General features: G+C 36.9%; 1 long non-coding RNA gene across 1 annotated transcript in view; it reads left to right on the top strand.

The window, feature by feature from the left end:
* Positions 1 to 2,848: 2,848 nt before the first annotated feature.
* The window catches only part of LOC121316048, a 47,998-nt gene continuing 23,511 nt past the window's right edge, over positions 2,849 to 27,335 (top strand). The window contains exons 1-2 of the long non-coding RNA XR_005950357.1: positions 2,849 to 3,003; positions 13,199 to 13,286. This is a non-coding gene — a long non-coding RNA (uncharacterized LOC121316048). The remainder of the gene's footprint in view (positions 3,004 to 13,198; positions 13,287 to 27,335) is intronic.

Raw genomic sequence — 27,335 nt, 5'->3', positions numbered from 1 at the left:
TAGGCTTCCTTTTGAGCCACATATGTGAACGCACTTAGGCCCCCTAAAACCTCTACTGTGAACGGAAATTTTGAGGTGGCCCAAGGCCGACTCAATAAGTGTGAACGGGGTCTAAGCTGTTCTGGACTTGCATTAAGTTTTTAGTGCCACCTAGTGGTAATTCACATTATTCTCCAGCAAAGCAACTACTGCCAGTGTTATGTTAGGTGAGAACCAAGAAGTTCAGACATTTACAATTTATACATGAGGCTAGTGTTGTGCAATGTTTGGCAACAATCCTGTGTAATACTCACTGTATAGTTTTTAAGAGGGCAGTATCTGTAAGTACTTATTATTTATTATTATTTAGTACTTATTATGTTATTATTTACACGGATATCTTTGATATTATTATATTATTTCTGCATGAAGTCATTATTTTTGATATGATTTAAGAAGTTTATCATTGATGTTATTTAGCATGTAAGCTTCATCTGATAAGCAGCTAGTTAGCTAGCTCGCTATTTAGTACTAGCTATTTGTATCTACTGCAATACTTACCTTACACTCATTTGTTTTATGTGTAGTTTCATGCTGTTATTTTACTGCACTTAGGCAGCGTCATCTGAATATTACTTACATTGTTGTGAATATGTATACTTATTCGAGTACGCATTTGTGATTTGTATTTGCATTTTCATGCTTTTATCCAAGTAAAGCCTTTAAAGATACACCCTGTCTCTTGGAGAATCATTTAGTGTTTAGCTGACTGGATAGTTGGATAGTGGTTACATTTAGCGAGGCCAGTACATAAGCCATTTGACTTTTTGCAATTGCAAAGAACAAATTTATGGCACACACAATATAGTGTATTCAATATGCTTTATTGCATTAAAAAAATATATAAAAGTCTACCGGTTTCAGCACCACAGTGCCTTCATCAGGATGCGTCCTAATGAAGGCACTGTGGTGCCAAACCCGGTAGATTTTTATATCTTGCGGACCCTGTGACATACATTTCTTTACTTCGGGTTACAAACGTAGCACTTTGTAAAAGGCACAGTCTGGTAACAGGTGTTACTGCAAATGAAAATTTGTTCTTAAGGGTTTTTCTTGATTAAAGAAAAGGAATGATTGATTTGTGTGATTCGTATCAGCGTTATTCCGCAATTAAAAGGCTAAATTTGAGTGCTCCCCGTGTAATATTATAAGATAAGCACACAGTACTATTGGATAACAGTTAGTTTTTACAGGAAGCATTAATTGGTACTCTTTCAAATTCGAGGGAAGTTCCACAAACTCACCAGAGTGCCATCAATCAATAATAAACAAACGTAGGCCTACCATTTTACTTTACACATTACAAATAGTATCTATATTAGTTTATCTCAAGTTAATCTTTGTCATCTGAATATATATATATATATATATATATATATATATATATATATATATATATATATATATATATATATATATATATATATATGATATATATGATGTATCCACTTATTAAGAGGCCGTTTATTTACTTTAACACACGCAATTAATACATTAGGTCACATTTTGATATGTTATAAACAAAATATGACCCTTTAAAAAAACTCCTACGCTTTGCTGCAGTACGGACTGCAGCTGCTCAGTGAGTACCTCACATTTTTAGAGTTTTTAGAGGCACCTGTGCAACCCAGCGATTTGATATTTTTATATAAATTAAAAAAAAAAAAAAAAAAAAAGGTATCACACTTATTTATTTTTATTGAATTGTGATGGTATTTTAATATAACCGTTTTTATTTATTTTTTTAATTATTAAAATTTAAAGTTAGTTCATTGTTCACAGTAAAGCCAAGATGGACTTCTGGTTAAATAATACGCGATTTTTGCGCATAAAAATATATTTTTTAGTGGTTTAAAACAAACAAAAAAAGTTTTTGTTTCAGATATCTTTGTTAGATTAAAACTGATTAATAAAATCAATTTAAATTTGTCTCTTAAAAAAAAAAAAAAAGTTTGACCAACCTATATACAGGAGGACTGCACTAACTGATGCCAATGCCATGCAGTTTTTGTTCTGCATACTTTAGGTTAAACAGTGCTAACAAGATAAAGCACACACCCCTGAATTTCTTCTAAAATGAAGTAGGCTTGTGTAATCATGTGTACTGGTTATGAATCCAGTTTCACGAAAGTCTAAACTCTCAAGAAACTCGAAATAATATTTAGCTGCTTAGCAAAATTAGGAGGGGTGGGAGCGGAAGTGCGTTTGGTAATTTTAAACTTGATATTTCATATCATATTTCAGTCACAGTGTACAATTTAACATTATAATTGTACTACGCTTAGAGCAGGACAATAGTGTATAGAAAAAACATTGAATGCACATTGATATATATTATATGTGAACTTATATATTATATATATTATTTATATATATATATATATATATATATATATATATGATATATATAGATAATATTATATTGGTATAGGCGTGTTGTTCGATAAGTGTAGCCCGTTAGTCCGAATTGCACATAAGGTAATATAGGACCACAATGGCAAATGCAGGCAAGTTTCCTGTGTTTCGGGTAAAGAGGTAATAGCACAGGTCTCGGTTACCATTTGAGGTCATTATTTGATCGTGGAAGCGTGGTACTGCGTGTAGATTATTACCGGGCTCAGTATAGTGTGTGTAGGTCTGTAAGAGCAATTTGTTAAATCCACATATTTAATCTGTTTTATGTTTTGCCTTTTAATGAAAAAAAAAAGATAATTTTTAGATTACAATTCTTTATTTCAGAATATTGCAAATACGAACTGCCATTCACACATTAAAACCTCAGCCTCTGCACTCCTCCTGCAGGTTTGCCAAGAAAGAACTGACACTCAGTGCACATGCTCAGTGCGTCTCCGCTGGCTCGGTGCTGAAGTTGGGCGGACGGAAGAAAAACACCCCTTCGAGAAATTAAACATCAGCATACTGTACTGTACTATACAAAAACAACAAGACATCCAAAATAAAGCGGTAAGAAAATAATGTTCCTCAATTGCTTGACCTAATGTCTCTGTAGTTATTTGTATATAATATCATTTTGTATGAATAACAGAATATAGTTTTATTGGTAGTTTCATCGTTTACATTCTGAATGCATTGCTTAAAGAGAAATGCTAGTATGCATTTCGTGAAAATTGTAGAAATGCATAGAAACTGCTATTGTGCTAACAGCTATACGTATATAGTTTGTGATACCCTACCATAGTGAGAGCGGTGTTGTGCATGTACAAACCTGTAAAATCATAGCGCTGCAACGGTAACGAGTCGGGAATGCCACTGAACAACAAAACATGAGAAAATATTATTAGTGTGTTGTGTAGGTCTTATTGATCGAATTCCTTGCATTGTTGTTTAGTTTGTTTGTCCTGTAAGCCCGGTTTTGTTTTTATTGCATTATTTGTTTCTTTTAAACGGGTTTGGTGTTGAGAGTAATGTAGCCAAAGACATTTTGTCACCTTATGCACGCTGTATTTATTGCTGCGGGTTAGGAAACACGACATAAAACGCCCACGGTATATGTTGCACTGATATGTACAGTACATTACAGTAAATCCCGAACATTCAATAAAAATACTGTTTCTTGTATGTGTTAATCCTGGAAATTACATTTAATCTTTTTTTTTTTTTTTTTTTTTCTATTCGGGTGGTTTGCACAGTGTTGATCAAAGCACACCAATATTGAAGTTTTTTTTTTTTTTTTTTTTTTCCGAAATAAAACATTTTTCTTGAACATGTGATAGTCATATGCTACCTAAATATGAATCACGACAGTTTTGGGAGATATTTTTAGATAAACCAGTTTATTAACGACATATCTACAATCACTCAGTCACATCCAGCATTCTCACCATAGTTTAGATATGTTTCAACATGTTTTATGTGTGACCACTGTTGATCTGAAAAATGTATCATCTTTCAGTGGCTATTTGGCTTTTTCTTGACTGTTTTGCACCTGACCAAAGCAGTTTCCTCCTACTAAAACGGTTGGAATAAATGGTCAGTTCAGTTGTAACATGTGACATCATGACAAAGTTAAAAGATAAAGATAAAAATATGAAACATAATAAAGTTAATTTATCATCTATTTTAATAACAGTACAAGTTATTGAAAAGGTGATCCAGGTAGCTGGTAGTGTGTCTTGATTAATTGGGTCATTTTACATTAGATCTTTCATGAGCTTTAAAAAAAAAAAAAAAAAGAAAGTAGTATTTGGCCATTTCTATACTATAATGTATTTTTGCACATGGCCAGGTTAACAAAGCTGCAATTACTCCTTGCCCCCATAGACCATAAATGTAATATATAATTTAAAATTAGAAGAAAAACTAATATGTGTTGATTTTTATAATGCATTTCTGCTGTAGTTCATGTCTCACTAGTATTAATGAAAATCCACCTTCATTTTCAAGAAGACAAAGAACAATAAGATTTTTTCCCATTGATATTAGAGTGCTGCATGCAATGTTAAGTGTACTGCCTTGACATGAACAATATGTGCCAATAAAAACTGCTGTTTTTGTTTTTCATATGACATTTTAGGAGTAACTAAAATACCTTTGGAACCAGTTTAAAAACAGGCAATACAACATCTCTAAAATTTCAGCAAGCCCTTATGTTGTTTTTTATGGTAGTGAACTGCATATGAACCATTTGCTACATGTTTTAAAAGACACTGATCATTATTAATTCAAGTTGAAAGAATAACAAGTTAATATTATAATAGTAGCAAGAAACTACTTATTTGTAGGAAGGAGCAGATTGTTTTGAGTTTGTTCTTGTTAGTTTCATAACATTAAAATGTTTTTATTTCTTTTATACACAATAATAGGGTAAACTTTGCTTAAGCACTTTAGAGCCAAGCATTTTTGTCGTAAATGTTACCTCACAGCAGAAGAGTTTTTTTTTTTTTTTTTTTTTTTTAACACAATTTAATATGAATTATTGAACCTATAGTTAATATACTCAACATAACTAAACAACTGCAATGAAAATGTCACTAGGTTGTTGAAATTACTTTACAATGAAACATTAACTAGGTTGCATAACAACTACAAGTAATTGATCTATATATAGATATATATATATATATATATATATATATATATATATATATATATATATATAGTACCAGTCAAAAGTTTGAGTACACCTGCTTGAAACAAAGTTTTTCATGACTATCTATGCTTTTAACTGTATAAACTTGTCTATAAACACTTAATATTTCATTATATGATACGTGTACTTATATAAGCTGATAATCATAAGTGAATTGCATTCAAAAATTTAATTTTTAAATTAAAATGTAGATCTTGTAAGTTTTAATGAAATGGTCACCCAAAGTAAGGGGATTTCAGTCTGAAGCCCAAGTCAGTTAAAGTGTGAAGTGTATAACACAGTGTTAGAAGACTGTGCTAAGTATAAAGGTGTCTTTGTTAAATGTTTTCTGAGTTAACTAGCATGTTACTTAATTAACCTTTTGTCACCAATTATTGTCAACAGGTGAGGGTCCATGATTATTATAAATATAGGTAGCATAGGCACAAGTTTGTCATTCCTGAATGTAAGGGAGCAGAAAATGGCAAAATACGCTCAGTTAAGCAAAGAAAAAAGACAGTCTGTAATTACTTTAAGAAATGAAGGTCAATCTTTAAGACAAATCACAAGAACTTTGCAAGTGTCTGTAACTGCTGTGGCCAAGACCATCAAACAATTAGAAGAAACTGGCACTCATGAGGACCGAACAAGGTCAGGCAGGCCAAGGGTGACATCAGAATCAGAGAACAAGTTCATTCGAGTTACAAGTCTGCGAAACCGGCGATTAACTGCCCCTGAAATACAAGCTCAGCTAAATGCTACTACAAGTACAGATGTTTCAACGTCAGCTGTTCAGAGGAGATTCTATGAAGTTGGTCTAACTGGAAGAATTGCTGCAAAGAAACCATTGTTAGGATTGCAGAATAAGAGGAAGAGACTTGCCTGGGCCAAATTGTAAGACTCAGAGAGTGCATGAGTTCTGCATGTGTGGTTCCCACTGTCAAGCATGGAGGAGGCAGAGTCATGGTCTGGGGTTGCTTTGCTGGTGACAGAGTTGGTGAGCTTTACCAAGTCCATGGCAAGCTCAACCAGCATGGCTATCATAGCATACTTCAGAGGCATGCCATTCCATCAGGATTACAGCTAGTTGGGCAGTCCTTCATTCTTCAGCAAGGTAATGACCCGAAACACACCTCAAAGTTGTGCAAGAACTATCTGGCAGAAGAAGAAGGAAAGTGAAGGACAACTCAATCTAATGACCTGGCCTGCCCAGTCTCCAGACCTCAATCCCATAGGACTTGTATGGGACGAACTGGACAGAAGAGTCAAAACAAAGCTACCCACAAGTGCCCTACATCTGTGGGAGTTACTGCAGAAGAGCTGGGAAGACATGTCGGGTGATTTCCTGTTGAAACTTGTTAACCAAATGCCTTGTGTTTGTGAGGCTGTTATTAAGGCAAAGGGTGGCTATTTTGAGGAATCCAATATTTTGAGACAATTTTCAATTTTCTTGAACTTTGCTTTGATACTCCTTATGTTTTGTTTTGTATATTGTAACATGTGTTTTCATTTTCAAGTATTTACAGAAACGTCTACGACGTACATTATTGTTGGCTATGAAAAAAACCTGGTTTCAAGCAGGTGTACTCAAACTTTTGACTGGTACTGTGTATGTATATATATATATATATATATATATATATATATATATATATATATATATATATATATATACACATACACACACACACACACACACACACACACACACAGTGGCTTGCAAAAGTATTCAGACCCCTGACCAATTTTCTCATATTACCAAATTACAAATGGTACATTGAAATTTCGTTCTGTTTGATATTTTATTTTTAAACACTAAAACTCAGAATTAATTATTGTAAGGTGACATTGGTTTTATGTTGGGAAATATTTTTAAGAAAAATAAAAAACTGAAATATCTTGCTTGCATAAGTATTCAACCGCTGTGCTGTGGAAGCTCTCAGTTTGCACCGATGAAAGAAATTGCCGTAACGAGGACACAACTACCTTACCATTGGCCTCCACCTGTGAACCATTAAAGTTGCTGTCACATTTTCTGATAAAAACCCCACTGTTGAAGGATCATTGGTAAGGCTGTGAATCTGAAGGAAAATGAAGACCAAAGAGCATTCTACAGAAGTTAGAGATAAAGTAATACAAATGCATAGATTAGGGAAAGGGTACAAAATAATATCCAAGTGTTTGGATATCCCAGTGAGCACAGTTGGATCAATAATCAGGAAGTGGAAGCTGCATCACACCACCCAGGCACTGCCAAGAAAAGGCCGTCCCTCAAAACTCAGCGCTCAAACAAGAAGGAGACTTGTAAGAGAAGCCACAGAGAGGCCAACAATCACTTTGAAGGAGCTACAGAGTTCAGTGGCTGGGAGTGGAGTAATGGTGCACCAGTCAACCATATCAAGAGCTCTGCATAACACTGGCCTGTATGGGAGGGTGGCAAGAAAGAAGCTGTTACTCAAAAAGTACCATCTGAAAGCACGTCTGGAGTTTGCCAGAAAGCATGATAGTGACCCAGCTGCGATGTGGGAATAGGTTTTGTGGTCAGATGAGACCAAGATAGAGCTTTTTGGCCAAAACTCAAAACGCTATGTGTGGCGCAAACCTAACACTGCCCATGCCTCAAGACACACCATCCCTACAGTGAAGTATGGTGGTGGCAGCATCATGCTGTGGGGATGCTTCTCATCAGCAGGGACTGGGCATCTTGTTACAATTGAAGGAAGAATGGATGGAGCAAAATACAGGAAAATACTGCAAGAGAATCTGCTTCAGTCCGCTAAAAATCTGAAGCTTGGGAGGAAATTCACCTTTCAGCAGGACAATGATCCCAAGCACAAGGCCAAAGCAACATTGGAGTGGCTCAAGAACAAAAAGGTGAATGTCCTACAGTGTCCCAGTCAAAGTCCTGATCTCAATCCCATTGAGAATCTGTGGCACTATTTGCAAATTGCGGTCCACAAGCGTCGCCCAACCAACCTGAACAACCTGGAGCAAATCTGCCAAGAAGAATGGGCCAAAATCACTCTGACACTGTGTGCAAAGCTGGTACATACTTACCCCAAAAGACTTAAAGCTGTTATTGCAGCGAAAGGTGGCTCTACCAAATATTAATGTGTGGGGGTTGAATACTTATGCAAGCAAGATATTTCAGTTTTTTTTTTTTTTCTTAAAAATATTTCCCAACATAAAACCAATGTCACCTTACAATAATTGATTTTGAGTTTCAGTGTTTTAAAATAAAATATCGAACAGAACGAAATTTCAATGTACCATTTGTAATTCAGTAATATGAGAGAATTGGTCAGGGGTCTGAATACTTTTGCAAGGCACTGAATATATATATATATATATATATATATATATATATATATATATATATATATATATATATATATATATATAATATAGATACACACACACACACACACACACAGTTGTAGTCAAATGTTTATATACCCCAATGGAAATGTATAACTTCTAGCAATTTCTCGAAAACAAATAATTTTAGGAAAAATCTTTTGTAGCAAAGGTTTTGCTTTTGTGGATGAGGAAAAAAGTTACAAGAAATAGATGCCTACAGTTATTTATTTCAGCAATTGTTTTTCAAAACTCCGAAAATTATAAAAAAATCTACATCAGAGGAGGAACTGGATGAATTGGCTGCCTTATAGTACACAGAGAATTTATACTACTTCAAGTTACTTGTTTTCTTTTAATAAACAGTTCAGTTCATTGAATTACTTGCTGCTGTCTTTTTTTGGGAAAACACCACAGTGTGGTGTTTGCTTACGAGGCTGACAATGATTGGTATACACTGAGTGTACAAAACATTAGGAATACCTTCCTATTATTGAGTTGCAATAGGGAGTCCCCCTTTTGCCCTCAGAACAGCCTCAATTCATTGGGGCATGGACTATAAGGTGTCGAAAGTGTTCCACAGGGATGCTGGCCCATGCTTCCCACAGTTGTGTCAAGTTGGCTGGTAGTGGATCTCTACTCCAAATAGCTCGTTCCATCTCATCCCACAGATGCTCAATTGGATTGAGATCTGGTGACTGGGCAGGCCACTGTCATGTTCGTGGAACCATTCCTGGACAATCCTAGCCTTGTGGCATGGGGCATTATCCTGCTGAAAAAATACATTAGCAGATGGATAAACACTGCTGACATGAAGGGATGAACCTGGTTGGCAATGATGTTCAGATATCCTGTGGCATGCAAACGTTGCTCCACTTTTATCAAGGGGCCCAAAATGTGCCATGAAAACACACCCCTCACCATCACACCACCACCAGCCTTCAGTGTTGACACGCAGCATGATGGATGCATGTACTGATGTGGTTCACCCTAGTCCTCCCATCAGCGTGAAACAGCAGGAACCGGGATTCATCAGACCAGGCAATGTTTTTCCAATTCTCCAGTGTCCATTGTTTTCATTCCTTAGCCCACTGCAACTGCAGTTTCTTGAGTTTTGTTGAAAGAAGTGGAACTCTGTTAGGTCGTCGGCGGCCATACCCCATTTGTGTCAAGGTACGACGAGCTGTGCATTATTTTATGGGTCTTTTGGCACCAATGTTGTACTGGACTGTCAGTTGATTAACTGTAGCCCGTCTGTTGCTGTGCACAATTCGTGTCAGCCTCCTTTGGCCTTGTGGCAAGGCGTAAGCCCTGCACATGAGGAAATATGTAGTTTATTGTATGTTTTTGGGTTAATTGTTAATATATTGATTTAATTAATTGTTTAGCTGCTGTGGCTCTCCGCCGGGGACGATTACCCGTCTTCGTGGAGCAGCAGCTGAAAGCAATCAGCTGTTCCAGCAGGCGGGTAGGCGTGTCTCAGTGGAGCGTCACTATAAAAGCATGGCGATCGCTGTGATCGGGGCTGCTGCAAGGCTTGCTGTTTTCACGGCACCTTTGATTTATAGTTTGTTGCATTGTGTTTTATTTTTGTACAGCTTGATGTACTAGTCCTCTGTGTTACCATCGCTGGTAACGTCACATGACCACCTTTATTTTACTTTAGTTTTCGTTTGTATTAATAAATCCTGCACACCTGTGCCGTCGTTTCAACATCAACACCATGGCTTTCTCTCTGTGTGCTTGAAGAGCAGCTACCCACACGCGTGACATGAGTAAGTGCCTCTTTCATCAATGAGCCATTTTCGATCACTGGCCTGCCGGTGGCTGGATGTCCTATGGGTGGTGGACCATCCTTGATACACACGGGAAACTGTTGAGTGTGAAAAACCCAGCAGCGTTGCAGTTCTTGACACACTCAAACCGGCACGCCTGGCACCTATTACAGTACCCCGTTCAAAGGCATTTAAATCTTTTGTCTTGCCTATTTACCCTCTGAATGGCACACATACACAATCCATGTCTCAATTGTGTCAAGGGTTAAAAATCCTTCTTTAACCCGTCTCCCCTTCATGTACACTGATTGAAGTGGATTTAACAGGTTACATCAATAAGGGATCATAGCTTTCACCTGGATTCACCTCGTCAGTCTATTTCATGGAAAGAGGAGGTGTTCATAATGTTTTGTACACTCAGTGTATGTAGGGTTTGTTGTATCTTAATATAAAATAAACTTCATTATATTGCAGTTGTATTTTTAGCAGAATTAGCAATAAAAAATATTTCTCAGCGAGCGTACATTATTTTTATTTTAATCCCACGATATTGCGATATGAAAATTATTATTGATATTAATGCCCGCTGCTAATTAAAATATTTAATATATAAAATGTGATACAGTGTTAGTATTTTGTATGTTTGCACTCATAAACAAAAACTAATAAATTATGTTAATATAAAAATAGTTATATAAAATATATATAAAAAAAGTTTCCACTAGTTTTTGATCCACTGATCTTTGGCGTGCAGGCAAACATGCTAACCTCTACACTACAGACTCCAGCTTCATGCCAGCTCCTTATTATTAACCATGGATCCGGTGGTGGTTAATGATTATTGTTTTGGTTTTCGCTGTAAAAACTAAACAAATAAGTTCCATATGCCAGTAGAGGGAGAGGAACAAAATGAGGGGTCTCTTGTCTTTTTAAATCGAACAGAGGCTGAGATATGAGTAATCCAGATGTGAGAGAGGTACCTCACACTGCTGCCCGAGGAAGTGCTGTCTGTCTCAGGTAAACCTCTCCCGAGGACTTGAGGTAGCTGTCCTCAATCATTTTTTGAGAACGAATAACATCACGAAAGAAGATCCCCTCACGACTAAAGAATACAATTCTAAATTCTTTTTTTCTCCAGATTACTTCTATTTCGCCAGAACAGATTCTTTTTTCTTGAGACGCGTGGTGTAATTTGTTTTTAAAAGATAAACACTCCCACTCACAAAATGAAAAGACAATGTTACAGTCAATCGTATGGTCCCAATTATATACAGACATGTCATGGTTTACAAAAGATATATGATTTTCAGGCAGTTTTAGTTTTTTCGAGATCAAACATCTAACTGCAAGAGCAGTACTGAGCATATGCAACCAAAATTTTAAATCCTATTACTCAGGAAAAGATTAATATTTTTTAACCAAAACAGAAAAAAGCCACTATTCTGGGCCGTTCCTTGTACTTTAAAATTGTCAAACAAAAATTCCAAACAGTTTTGGAGCTGGAGACCAGCAAAAATCAGCAATAAACAGAGATTTTTCATTTGTTTTCACTACTGGATCATGGAAACCGCATATCAGAGCAGAACAAAATGGCCCACATCAAGAGACCTAACCAAAGGGACCAACACATCCACATTTTCATGCATATCCATCGAACATGGTCAAAGTTATTAAAGTACAGAAACTGGCGTATAACTTTGAACTCCCCACTCAACCCTAACTATAGTGAGCTTATGTATATGTAAACAAGCTTATATCTGAGAAGTTCCTTAATTATTACACTATATATCCATACACAATACCGCCTTAGAAGTATGAAGAAAAATACTAATCATTTATAGCATCTCCTTCTACTTTCTCAATCAATGAATTTTTATTTTATATAGCGCATTTCATAGTGGACCACCATCACAAAGCGTTTTACAAGACTCAGTAACAACAAGAAAATCCATAATACTTTAAATGCAGAGAAATGCATAATACATGCTATACAGTAAAACAGCGTTTGACATTTATATGTCTGTATAATAAACTAACAAAAAAAATCAAATACGGTTTAGAACAAATGCAGTTACTGTAAAACAAGAAACAAGATTAGATGTTTCCATTTCTTTGAAACAGAAAATTCAAATAGGAAGTTTTTGTTGGGCTGAAAAAAAAAAACTCCATGCAGATGATGTGGGAATGTGGGTCTATGAGAGAGCAACAGCTGCAGCAACAATCAAAGCCAGTATCTTCAAAGCAAGCAGCCACTCAATCAAACTGTGTAAGTTTAATATAGAGACACGTCTGGCAGCTTCAGTAAGGGCTTGACTGTCTCTCTATAAAGTTTGGTGCAGTTTAGTGATGGAGTGCCGTAGTTATAAAGTCGCAGGACACCAAATTGAAAATGGTCGATGGTGACTACCCAAAGTAGGGCAATTAAACATTGCTGATGGAGGCTGCAAAAGGGTTAAAATTATAACTGTGGTTTATTCTAAAATAAGAAGCAATATTTAAAGGGTTGGCTTCATGTTTTATTTACTTTAGAAATAGTTTAGCAAACAAAACCAGTTACATAGAGTAGAGTAAGCATCTGACGAAAAACAGACCTTAGTAGATTTTAAAGCCTAAATACACATGGGGTTGGGGTGTGGAGAAGTGGTCTTAATACCCCCACCTTTATTTTTTTAACAATAATCCAGTTGGTGTTTTCAAAACTTATCAAGATCAGTAAATACAATACAGTGCACAAGGTCTGAAGTAGAGCAAGGTTGCAAGTTTTTAAGGATCATTAAAAAGACTATCATTTAAAATATCATTTAAAAAGACTCCATGGTGTTTTTGCACTGTGGTCTTACACATTAGTTTTTTGTGCAGAGGACTATGTCACTAGTTCAGTTTTGTAACCAAACCAAAAAGGTTTTGGTTAATTCAGTTTTTTATTTATATTTTTCAGATTGTACTGCCTCTGCGACTCCTCTGCGACCCAGAGCCTGCCAATGCTTGCTTCTGATCAGGGATGAGACATGCAGTTGGTGGTTTCGGTTGGTGGCTACAGTTTTATTGTCCTTTCGGAGTGCAGCGGTTTACCTCATCACCATGACTTTCCTGTTTGACATGATCCAGAAACTGTAAATTCAACTCTCAAAACAAACTGGTGATGTTGGAATGCAGGCCCATAAATCTCAGTTACAGAGGGTAACACTCTAGTTGTCTAGTGTGTAGAGCCAATGCATTGTTCATTGTTAAATTTACTAAATTATGAACAAGACAACTGTTCTATAAAACATACTATTATTTAAGAATGTTAAATGAGAATATGACAGGGGGATAAGCATATGGCTAAATGGTATATTCAAATTAAGGAATTTAACAATTAGTATTCATTACCTTTGAAAATCCTGTGAAAAAGTAGGCATGCAAACCAGTAAAGAAAAATGCAGACTTCCATATTGGTTTTTAAGACGCAAAGGCGTACCGTCAGTACATTTTTAACAGGAAAGTATTTTTCATAAAGGCAACGAGGGTGCTCACGCTCGCAAGGTGAGCCATACCTGCCTTACCTCTGGGTTTTTTTCCAGAGGCTCAGGGTCTCCAGGTTCTGTCAACAATCTCTGGGAGAGTTCCAATTTAACTACAGTCCCTCCCTGTTAACACTATCATTGGCTGCTTCAAGCTTTTATTAAAAAATGAAGAGTGATAGGTGGAACCACTCCAGTTCATAAGGTCTTTTTCTTTTAATGGGCACTTGAAACAACCAGTGACAGTGGAGATCTATTAAACGATCTATTGAGAGAAGAAGGATGCAGTTACAGGGAGTGGCATTAAAGTGAGCCGGGGTGAGATGTCGAGGTGTCGATGTTTGAAAGCTGTTACATTTAAATGTGAGTTTAAAAAAATGCATTTAACCATTTTACTTAAATTAATATGTTATTCAGTTACATCCTTTTATAAATACCGTCGTGCCATCAAGCTAACGTATTCATCATCAATAATAAAGGGATGAAGTGTTTGGGTTTCTGCTTTTGAATCCCCAGGTAGGCAATGTGGTGGTAAGGTATCGAAATAAATAGAGAATGCATGATGAGTTGTTAAAAATTGTATGAAACAGCAATACGGACTCCTACTTAAGCATTCAGAAACTATTGTTGTAGCCTTTGACACTATCATCCCAATTGTTGGAGCTAGACAGCGACTTGGATGATGACCCCTAATTTTGGTGCGTACCAAACCATTTCTGCTGGTACTTCCATGAGAACCTAATGATATAAGTTATGTGAACTGCTGAATAAAACAAATAGCAGGCTATACCCATGATTCAGGTTCTGTCCTGAGAGATATATATATATATATATATATATATATATATATATATATATATATATATAGTTTAAAACTGATGTAAGTTACATGCAATTATAACTCTACCCTAGTTCCTCATAAACAAACAAGAAACAAACATTTAGTTGTGATTCTTAAAAAGCAATGCTTTGTTCCTGAAATGTCTGATTCCGTATATAAGATATGTCAGTACTATAGCATGTGACAAAGTACCTATAGTATTACATATAAGACCTTCTATAAAATTACTTTGCAGTGAATATCCTGAGGTACTAAAATTACAATAGGCACTCTTTCATAGTTTCCTAAGGACAAATCAAAATATTGAATGCAGTCAGATTAAAAAAAAAGTACCTTAATTATTTCTAGAACGGCTTTTAATCTAACATTTATATGGTAAGATATTTGTTATCTAATCACATGGCTCATCTCTCTTTAGGTGGCCTTAATAAGCATTCATTTTATGTAATACTTGCGTGAAGTGTCTGTATAGTAACTCCTTTTACGTAAAACAGTAAGGACTTAAGGTTTCTCTGAGGACCAGTTTGAAGGCTGTGATGTAACAATAACAGCTTGCAAGCCATTTTGAACATGAAGTTTAGTGGCTTCAGCTCTTGGGTTTTATGTGGTCTGGAACTAAGGGGGCTAGAGGAAGTTTCTAATTGGCTAGTTCATGTCAGAGTTGACAGTTCCTAGACTAAAGTTGTTAAGCACTGTCTCCTTTGGTACTATGAATTTTAGAATGTTTTTCTTAATCAGTGCTTAAAATGGAAATACAACAGGTCATAGATCATTTCAGGTGGATCAGGGCTTTAATTTAGTTAATTTTAGTTAATGTTATTTACTACTGACTTTTTTGATGTGGGATACTTTTATCTAGTTTTCTTAATTTCTATTAAGTTTCCTTATTACTTATTTAGTTTGAAATCTTAAAATTTTCCTAAATGTCTTTTCTATTTACTATGATCCTATTAGCCCTTTCAAGACCTTTGAGGGACCAGGGAGTCTGAATTATTATCAGGTTTGCCAAGAGGTCTTTGAAGCGAAGGTGTTAAGGTTTACTGCTTACACTGGTGTTGCTTTCAATTAGTTTCTCAATAAACTACCTTGATTAAGGAGTCTTTTGTTGGAAGACTAGTCAGTGTCTCTGGATTTTTAGTCTTAAAGTAATTACTTAGATTGCTTATTGGTCTGTGTTGTTAAAATAAGGCAATATGACCTACAATACAGTACGTGAACTTAGTATTATTGTTTTGGTGTAATAAACTATAAACATATAGTTACATGGAAACTGTTTGAGTATTAGGTAATTCATAAAAAGTTGCAATGTGTAGTAACCAAGGTTTAAAAATGTATTAAACATAAAAGCTGCTTGTTTTCTCTCCCCATAAACTTCCTGTGGTGCAGGTAACAAGGCCACACTTGACATCATATAGTCTCAAGTGAGAAGTAAATGTAATGTATATGGTTGTGTCAAAAAAAATTATCTGCTTCATTTAACTAAAAATATATGTGGGAAAGAGATTAACAGCAAAACAATAAGGGAATGTTTTTATGCTTATTTGAAGAATACACATTTTGAAGCCTTGGTTAATACACCATTACATCTTTAAATGTATGCATGGTATTATAACAATTTATCTATGGTTTTATCATCTTGTGCACAAATGCCTAAATACGAGATCAAACCAAAAGGCATGCTTGTGAATTTTGCAGATCAAACGTATTCGTATATTTAAAGTGGTGTATGGAGCTGATCACATGGTAATATAGCAAACAACCTTTTTCAATATAAACAGTTTTTCCAAACTGTAGGTCTGCTAGACCTTTAAGTCATAACTGAAACAGAATATTTTCTATTCATTTCTATTACTAGTGGACTGTCAGATTTGTACTCGGATATGTTCACTGCCTGGCTAAAGTAATTGCAGTATACAAAAGAGCAGTGGAAGTTCCATGAAATCTTTAATACAAGATTAAAGTTCACTAAAAAACATTCATAGTGTTCATGTTAATGCTTTTGTTCTTTTTTACAAAAAATGGGTTGACATGTGTGTACTACCACTGCAATGATGACTGCCTGGACTAGTACATCATTTAGTGCCATTGTAGAAACCTTTTTTTTTTTTTGCTTAAAGAAGAACAAACATCCCACCCAGTTCATCAATCCTCAACTCAGGGATACCAAAATACTTAAGTGAGTTGGGTTAATGGGCATTATGCTTGGGCTGTGGCTGTTCGGGATCCTCCCTCTTGGGCGTTGGCGGAATCTAGTCTCTCACCCAGAACCACTCTGCCGCATCCCCAGCCAGGCCCTGGTTCCAGGCCTCCTCATATTGGGGATCGCCATAAGGGCAGTCCTCCCGAACATGCCCAAACTCACCACAGGCTCCACACATGGGGGCCCCTTCAGCCCTCCATTCTTCCTGCTCGGCTGCCCAGTCCAGAGGTCCAAACCGAGTTGGAGCCTGGGTCCACCACCTCTTCTGCTGCTGCGGTTGCCTCTGCTGCTGCTTCTTGCAGCTCCTCCTCTTCCCTCTCATCCTTCCTTCCTCTTCACTCCAAAAATAACGATTAGTTGAAAAAAAACAAAAACAAAACTGCAGTACCCATCTGCAGTACCTCTTCTGGTCTCTGAATGGAGGCGTGGGCTCAAATCCCACTCTCACACCATATGTGACAGGGTCTTACTCGTGTCACGTGTGTGGGTCACCGCTGTTCAAGCACACAGAGAGACAGACGTGGTGTTGATGTTGAAACACCGGCACAAGCGCGCGGGTTTTATTAAACAAACAGAAAACGAATGTAAATAATGAATTAAGGTCCGGCTGGGCAGTAGCCTTCAAGGATCCTTATATTCTTTTAAATTTAGTTTCTCCTCTCTCACTTCTCGCTCGCTCTCTTCCTCCTCTGAACACCCACCCTGAGTGCAGAGAGCTGCAGATATTTATATAGGTGACCCATCTCCCAATTTGCAACAAATTAGTCACTTAACTAATTTGGGAGGTGGCCACCTTCTGCATGAGTTTTATAATGTGGATGAGGCTTCCCATCCACGCTGCAAAACAATAACAAAACTAAAAGCACAGCTACGCTGTCATACAAAATAATAAATAAACAAAACACATGGCGGTTCGTCGTCATCTATAAACAAAAAAATAATACAATAAACAAATACAAAATAACATATGGGCGGAGGGGGAGACCCCGTTCTAAAAATAAACAAACAATTCAAATAAACAGCTGGGCTTTCCTACTGCCATGCTACAGGGTGGTACACCAAAACAAACTTGCATCACTACACACTACAATTCTATGAGCATATAAAAAAAGAAATCAATTTAAAATTATGCTTTCACTTTACCTGTACTGATGTCCTATGTAGTCCTGCATAGCATCGTTTCCTGGTTTTTTGAAATTTTTATAAATAAAATAATATTGAAATTAACATTCACCTTTAGTCTGGCAGAATTAAAGCACAGCGCTGCTGGGAAATTGACGTAAGACTTTATGTAAGAAGCTGTCAAGGAAAATAATATTCTGCCCAATAAACTCATCTGGGATAAAGTCATCTCCAAAATAATAATAATATAAATTATGTTTTCTAGCTAAGACTAAATAATATGTTATATAATTGTCAGTATACATATTTTTTCAGATCAAACAGCTTCAGTTATTGTTTACAGCATGATACAGTGCCACATGATTTGAAATGAGTAAAAAAAGAGTTTCTGTGGCAACTGAGCGGTAACCCACAGTACTCTACTGTATCAGCTTCTGCATCTCACTTCGTTTCATACATGGAAAGATGTTTATACAATTGGTATAACTTAGTACGGTATTTGTGTTATTAAGCATAAATAATTGGGAGTATCAGATTGAGAGTTTTACAATATGGGGATATATGAAGGTGCGTGTGATAGATATGTCATACTGTCTTGGAAATCTCTTTGGGAAACTTGTCATTTCATAGGAGGTCTATGAAGTATTTTGTTGTCTTGGACTGTTTATTATTCTTTGTCCATCTTCTTTTTTGTTTCACTGTTTTGTAATCATTTCATATATTCCTTTATGTTTTGATATATGTTTCCCTTGCTTACCTATTGTTTATGTCACTGTGGTTTGCAGTGCTCAGGTTTAGTAGTGATGTGATTAGTAAACAGAAGACAGACAACAAAGTTCATGATCCAATCAGGTTTTATTATTGTAATCCTGGTCTGGCGACCACAAAGAATAATCCCAGCCAATACTCAGCAATGTGTATTGCACTGTTTCAAAACAATGGGCTGCAGTCCCGAAATAATAAGACACAGTTTGTAAATAATAATCACAATAGAACAGACACCAAGACACACATTCACAAGTCCAGAGCGAGTGCTGTAGTGTTCATATTGAAATAGAATTTATCCATGCACAATGGTGCAGTGCTGGCCTTTAGCGACAGGTCCGGATGTTGTTTTGTACCGTCAGTCATCCCCCTCTTGGTTAGCTAGTGCAACCGTGTCTCCTCCAATCTGCGGTTGCCACATCGCTTCCCTTCCGGGTCGATGACTTGGTGTATCGTAGCTCCGCCCCCTTTCTAGTTGGCCGCCTTCCACCTGACCCTGGGAATGAATTGTCAGGCCATCCAGTCCAGGGCACTCTGTTCCCTTTACACAGCGCCCTCACAGGTCGAGAGGGAGATTAATAACCCAAGATTCATTCTTTCTTAGTCACAGTCACTTAAGGTTTTTTTTTCTACAAACCAAATAATTAGGGCTGTGCATGTTTGGATTTAGATGATTTTACCTCAGTTTTCCCCCTTAGCAGTCAATTTATTCAGCGCCTGTCAGGTGCGTCAGGTCCAATTTATTTTCACACGCGCTGTTTATTTTACAAGCCCGCTGTTTAATTATTTATTTTTTTTTTTACAGTAAAACAGGTTTAAAAGGCCCTGCATATCAACAGGACAGTCAGTACTGCATCTTCAGCCAAGCCCCACCCCTTGTTCTCTGTATTTATCACATACCTCTTCATCGTTGTGAATACTGATAAATCATTTGATCACTCGTCTTATCACCAAACTCCTTAATAATGCGATCCAAGTCATTATTTTATTATTATAACATCTCAAAAAGCTCTGCATGTCTGTGATATTCTTTGAGCTCTGGATGCAGAAGCAGCTGTCTTCTTTTTTTATGTCTGTGTTATCTCAGTGGTGCAGGGGCTATGTGTATTGCTCAGATCCGCCCTTTTTTTTGGTCTCACTCGGCCATTGAAAGGTTTTCTCTGCTTTCTCCAGAGAAAAAAGACTAGAGACCTGTGTTTGACGTCTTTTTGATGATGTCGGACATTGGTTAAATAAGTACATTTACGCCAGACGCCCACAGAAAAACAGTAACACAGTATATTTTACGTTACATGACCCTCCAACCCCCCACACAAAAGTTTTTATAACGGAAGAAAAAAAGATGAGGACATTATTATGTTGTTTATTTAAATACAAAAGATTAGTTAACAATTTTTTTTTTTTCTAAATAAGATACTATTCAGGGTTATCCCCAGGAATTCTGTACAGCTGGGCGGCAGAACATTATAGCCAGGAGCACTTTTAACAGAAAAATAAACTTGCCTTGCCTTAAACATATAATACGACAAAGAATTTGTTCTACAAAAATCTAACCTTTTCACTTCCTTTTTAGCTTAATTAATGAACTTACTGCTTCATTTAAATTGTTTTCTTTATGTTAAGTTTTCAGGGCATTTTGTTAATGCACGTCTATTTTAGTTTTTCGCAATTTTTTGAATGCAACTGTTCATTTTAACAGTTTTTTCAACACAGTACTCACAACAGTACTCACACACGTTTGGTCACCATCAGAACTGTTGCGTGAAACCGCAGTGTAATAATCCAGCACCTCACACTTAAGCATTTGTATGTCTCAGCTGATATCCCATCATGCATTTGTTCTTAAAGCTGTACAGCCTTTATAAATGAACTCCCAATATCTCTCACAAGCACCTGGGTACATAGTGTTATGATATCACAACAAAAGGAATACACTTTTTTTGGTGCGTATGTATAGCTATTATGTACTATATATCATCTCACAGTACAGTAATATGACAAAAAATGGACTTAATACCTGATAATAATCCTAATATTTTTTTTAATAAAGTAGCCGGCGCAAATATAGTATTAGGTGATGGATTGCTCCGATCACCGGCTTATTTTGACCCCCTGCATTCATTGTCACTATTTTTGCTTTGAAAATTTTTTTTTTTTTAGAAGTCATTTTTAACGTTTTAGCCTCTTGAAGTGCTTAGCACAAAAAACCCGCCGCTTCAGCTCTGTGATTGGCTAAATGTTGTCTCAAGATGTAACACAGCTGTCATGTTGTTCTATGTCATTAGTTTTTTTTTAACCCAGCAACGTGCAACTGATCTAGTCTGCTAGAAGCGCAATCAATCCTTATTGTTAAAGGCACCATAGCATCTGCAAGACGGGCGGATCAGGTTTTTTCAGCCGGGTGGCAAGAGCCACTTTGCCGGGCGACACACCCAGCTGATAAAGCCTGGGGAGAACCCTGCTATAGAATATTATAGTACCTGAGCTTCTAAATTTGCAGGACCTGTGTGGTTTTGTATAGTGCAAATAAGTAGATTTTTCTTTGCAACATTCAAATTCAATATAAAAGAAAACAATAAATGTAGCAATGCCATAATATTTGATATAGACACTATACTTTTAAATCCTAATCTACAAAACTAACTTTTAACAGTGGTGCCATTATCCAAATACAGAGAAAACAAGAGTGCTTGCATACGTAAAGTTTTGTGTTATGTTAATTATAATTGTGTTATATCACATTCAGCAATAAAATTTAAGTGAGTTGACAAGACAGAGAGAGTTTAGCTGCATGTGCAGTTCAGAGGGTTGCAGCTCATGCTTTTCAGGTGACCAGTCAATTTGATAGACTGTTTGGCTCTGTTCTGACCTATACTCATGAATACTGTAACGGGAATGTTACAGACGTAGGTTGTCACTGAACAGTACTGAGGAAGACATAGCATTGGGTGTTGACACACCGCACAAAATCAAAGTTTGCCACACAAGGTGAGCGCTAGTCCCTCTAAAAGGAACGTCCTGCCTCAGGAACCTACTACTCTATGTAAACCCTCTTTATGCACTGTTTGTGATGAACTCCTGTAAACTTATCTACTTTTAGGCTCCTGGAGTCCCAGCCTTCTCACAATGACTCCTGCCTCTTCATATGGCCTCAGCTGGGAAATGCCTTCATGAGCACCGTCTTGGGTTGTGGTCTCGTGTGCAGGGGTAGATGCTGTTAATGCTGGCTCCATAGCTTCAGCTCCCAGATTGATATAAGTCTGCGACACAGCACAAAACAAAACACAGCAATCTTTCGCTCAGCGCCCATCTGTATGGCTATGGCCGTGCAGTAGCCTTGATCCAGACCTACCTGCTCAATTACTTCCTTAGCAACGCATCTCCTGTTGCGTGTCCCAGCTGCTCCCATAAAGCACATATGCACCCAAGAAACAGCGACATGCTGTCCCTGTCATAATATGCATTTGAACTTCTATTAATGTAATTGGCCAGCTGCAAGGCTCCTTGTAAACTACAGCCATATGAACTTGACATAACCATCAACTCAACTACCAGTGTCAGTCATGCACTTTCTGAAATAAACCTTGAATTGTCTCTCCCAGTTGCTTCAAATGCAAAAGTCAGATGCTTCTAAATACACCAGAAAGACTATTTAGGGTTTCTTGTTTTTGTTTTTTATTTCTGAGCTCTCCGTCTGTCTTTAATGATGTAATTAGCTTCATTAAACCATCTCAGTTTCTTAATTTAATCGTGGAAAAATGATATTGACAAAATAAGCTCAACTATTTTTCTACATAAACCACTGTGATGATCGTTTTACCCTCATTGCTTGGAGGTTGTAGATAACACTAAATGTTTCATAAAACAAAGACTTCACCCTTGCAAACTCGTCAAATAAAATTAATAATAATTGTGGCAATTAATTTTATTCCACTGCCTTTATTTTGCACGTTATCTGCTGGAGTAGAAGGAAGTCTTAGTTAATAGGCTCGTTCCACTTCTGTAATAAAAGTAGTCAGCAAAAAACAGGTACATTGGTCAGAAAAAAAAGAAAACAGAAATTCTGCACACTGCTTGACACAGAACGGCCATTTTACGACCATTTTACATGGCACTGCAGAAGGCCCTACATCTATAAGGCATATTTATGTATAAGTTACAGTGTCCATCGGGGGCAAGCCCCCAACCCCCTACCTAAAATTATGTAATAATATTCACAACCAAGGTTCTCTAAACTGTTGTGTAGAATTGTTCAAATGTGCATAAACTGGGTTTGCTAAACTGCAGTTTACAATCCGCTTCCACTAAGGGGTTTAGAATTGGAATACTCATTAGCTGGGTTTGCTAAACTGCAGACGACCAAGGGAATTTATTATTCCTTATTATTGGGCTGATATTTGCTTCAGTCTAATCAACATTATTACTTTGCCTTATCTTGTAATGAAAGTCACTAATAAGCCTTGATCGTTTCAAAGCCATTAGAACATGTTTAACTGACACGGCTATGGTGGTATGAACTGAACTGTATGGTAATGCTGTAGAGATTTTGAAGCACACAGAAGCTGTAGCTATCTGCAGGACAATATATGTTAATATGTGCACACAACAAGTGATGAAATGCATTTTATTTTGTGGCAAAGCAATGTGTAAAAGGGGCTACATAAATAATTATTAGTATGATTTTAACCAAGACCCATGCCTCGGGTGCCTCATAGCTGGCTACGGCCTTGCAGACAGTTCAGTGCTGCGTACTACTTATATACAGAGCTACTGTTACCCACAGACGTAGGCCTGTCATATTGGGTAATGGATGATAATATGATTATCGATAAATGTTCAATGCAATAAAATAATCAAGAGGGAGATAAGTGCTCAGTTTTCAAAATTCAAGTGATTCATGTTAGCGTATATTTTAAGTGTCAACTTATTCTACTATAACACTTCTCTTACAATGTATTGTACACTAGGGGTTAAAGCTTGCTGAAGAGCCAGGAAAGATGCCACTGAGTACTATGTTTGCCTAAAGGAACCAGATAAAAAAACTGCTGACATTCTGACAAAGGCCTTGTCGGCAAAGTATGTTTATATGTGCATGTGACGGTGCAGTGGGTGTGGGTGTGGAGCAGACGTCACAGAATCACTTGTGAATTTGCAAAGTTCCAACAGAGAGAGTCCCTCTCAGCTCCTTGGGTGCACTCCTGGGGTGGTGAAAAGTGCAGGTGCTCAGGTGCTTAAGTGTCCAGTTCTGTTGTCCGGGGTGTGTGGTGTCCAAGGTGAAAAGTGCTGGCAGTGGTGCGGCAGCTCCCTGGCGTCAGGGATCACTCTGACAATAAACACAAACACGTAGCACAAAAATAACCAAATAAACAAACACACAGCTCAGGAACCTAGCTCCAGTATTACCTCAACAAGCCTCGCACTTACAAAATGACAGCCCTTATATACCAGGGGACTCCGCCCCATGATCAGCGCGACTCAGCACACCTGCCAGTTGCCTAATGCAACACAGCTGATCACAGTGATCATGTCCCCTAATATGGTCATTCCTCCCTGCACCAAGATGGCCGACTTCATTTTCTGCCCCTCTCTCCAAGCCGGCCCATCTCTAAACAGGCATGCAGGTACCTCTGCTTAGTGCCTTCTTGGGTCGGGAGGGGGATTTGCAGCTCAGATCCTCACGCTCCCTGCCACAGTGCAGTTTTAATTTGTGAGACATGGAAAGTAAGTTATTTTCTAATAATGGTTTAAATGTGTTACTTTGTGATATAACAAGGACATTAAAATCCCCAAGAACATACACAAAATGAGCACATGTCTATCACAGGCCACAGGTGTGAATCCTATCCCCTGCCCAAAAAAAGATATCTACCTACTTCAGCCACATCAGTTCAGCATGTTTTAAAATAAAGTAGTAGCAGACTACAGTACCTACCCACTGATGATGATGAAAAATGAATCAGCAGCTGGCTTCCACAGCATTCCTCAGCTGCTGTATCACCTGACTTGAGCACTGCCCTCGCAACACAATGGAGCAAGAAAAAATATGCACACTCCAACAACAGAGACCCCTGCTGCACAAAAATTGCAATTCCCAGATCCCCTACATGCATATTATAACATAACTTGGCAACATACAGTTCACTGTGTAGAATTAGTAAAAAATATATATATATATATATATTATATATATATATATAAATATATATATATATATATATATATATATAATCATTAGATCTTTGATGATTTATCTTTTTGAAAAAGATAAATTTAAATTTAAATTCGCATAAAAATTCTTATATAAATAAAATAACGGGGTCTTTTCACATAAAAAAAGTATATTTTATGAATATATGTCAGTAAGTCATATTTTACGTCAACAGCACACTGGTATGTTAAAGGCACTTGGCTTTGCCTCGTACTTTACCACACACCAGATGCATGAATATTACACGATGACCAAACACCTTGTCATGTGCTATTGCTTACTTTACAGTGTCTGTCCATTATAAATAGGGCTTCTGTTTTCAGTGTCTATTCATTTTATTTTTTGGTGCTTATTTTTAGCTATTTTCAGGGATTTCATTTTTTATATGCTCTATGAAATTAGTCTTTTTGGCTACTTTCCAAAATGCTTAAGATTTTTTTTTTCTGTCAAAATATGCATAGTAGTAACTCAACAGTACTTGCACACTTAAGTTGCACCGTCTTTCCTTTGCTGTGTTCCACAGTAAAATCCTTATGGTCACGGGCACATTCTTCTGGGGTTTATGTCTGTAGGCATTTCTTTTACATTTCACCACAATTTGCAGTTTTATTTTAAATCCTCCATATCTTAACTTAAATCCTGCTAATTGTAATCTCATTTTAAATCTCGCAAGCAGAGTCTCCAATAGAGTCTACAATAGAAATGTAGGAACGTTCTGTCACGCAGTACTTGGAGCGGGTTTAAATTATTCAGAGCGCATCAATGACGGATACAAGGCAGGAAAGCGGGACATTGCCCAGCTGTGCTGGGAATTGTATTTGTTTTTATTTGTAGTAGGTTTTATTTTTTAATGGGAAAGGGGTGGTTTCTGGTGTTTATTGGCTATCCACCGATTACATTTTTTTTTTTCTATCGGGGTGTGTTTTATCATTTTTTGTCGGTTAAAACCAAAAATCAGAAGCCCTAATTGGAAATGAATCCTTTCACTGCTGTATTGCTTTAACTTGTCCATATCAATGATAAAGGTTTGCTTTGACATAGGGTCTTTATAGTTGTTTCACAATTGCATTCTATGATTCACTCAATGCAGTTACTTTACAGGTGGTATCCAGAGAAAATGAAACTTTTCACTGCCCCATCATTTTTAACCTCTGGATATCTTTTTTTCACATTTCCATATCACTTCATGCTTACAAACCATTCGATCTGATATGGCATGCCTTTAGATTATGCTACTAGGGATGCTTTATTTTCTGTTCTTAGAAGTAAAATATTGTTTTCTTAAACTGTTCCAGGCTGTTTTTGGCTTTTTTAAAACATAAATACCAAACATTATTGATAAAAACAGGCTTTAAACAACATTCTTTAAATAAAGACCTTTACTAGTGTTTGAACTTTCTTCTTTCTATGCACTACCCTTCAAAAAGTATTGGAACAGATGAATAAATGCTAGTATTGCACCAACCCACATTAGGGTTTCTGCTATGGTGACTGCCAAGACTGGTATCATATTGAATATACAGTACACATTTGAACTGGAAGGTTACATGATGGTTAGTATGCTGTATGAGGTGTATTAAGCAGCTATGTCAGTTTCACTGGATAACATATCTAAAAGCAAACAAGGGCATTGTCAATTAATTGTTCAAACCTATTTATTACATCTATTCCTTTGTGCTAACCCTTAAAAGATCCAAGGCTCTTGCCCTCAAAACAGTGCAGCTGAAAAGCAGACTAGACCGTACAAGAAGCAACAACTGACTGATACGTGAACTGGGTTGGTAGGGGAGAGCTGAAAGTCAAGTTAGAAATCATAGCTATGCGATATTGTAGTCTTGTTTTGTATGAAACAAAACGATAAATGACAGGTATGATTTGCAAGTATAAAAAGAAGGAAATTAGTTCAAAACTATGGCCAAGCTTAAATATGAAAAGCTTTAAAATTAGATTGAAAGATATGACATTGAAAAATAACATAATTAGATGAGACAACTGTAAATTAGATATTTCACTAAAGTAGAAGTAGATTCCTGAACCTGAAAACCATCTTCAGCTTTGTCTAATTAGGAAGTCTTTATGGAACAGCAGCAACATAACTATCATGTTCAGGGTTTTTTGGTACCATTCAGGTATCACAGTTACTGTTCCCTGTTCAGCATGTTATTAATTGGCTGTCTTTACAAAGGTAACACGAAATTCTCCTGTCAGGACACTGCACTCTGATTGGCTAGCATATTATTGTTAATAAAACAATGAATAATCCTCTCCCTGCACTGAAACCCTAACCTTAAGGTTAGTATCCTGTACTGCAGCCATTAAAGTAGTTCATGTTTGGAAGTGAATAAGTGTTTTTGTTACTTTAAAAAAAAAGTGACCGGAGGTGCTGACTTCCCCCGTTGTCCTGACAAGGACATTTCGCTGTACCTTTGTGTGACG

This window comes from Polyodon spathula, chromosome 5 (assembly GCF_017654505.1).
Source record: "Polyodon spathula isolate WHYD16114869_AA chromosome 5, ASM1765450v1, whole genome shotgun sequence".
In the NCBI taxonomy this organism is placed as follows: domain Eukaryota; kingdom Metazoa; phylum Chordata; class Actinopteri; order Acipenseriformes; family Polyodontidae; genus Polyodon; species Polyodon spathula.
This window is presented reverse-complemented; position numbering and strand designations above follow the sequence as displayed.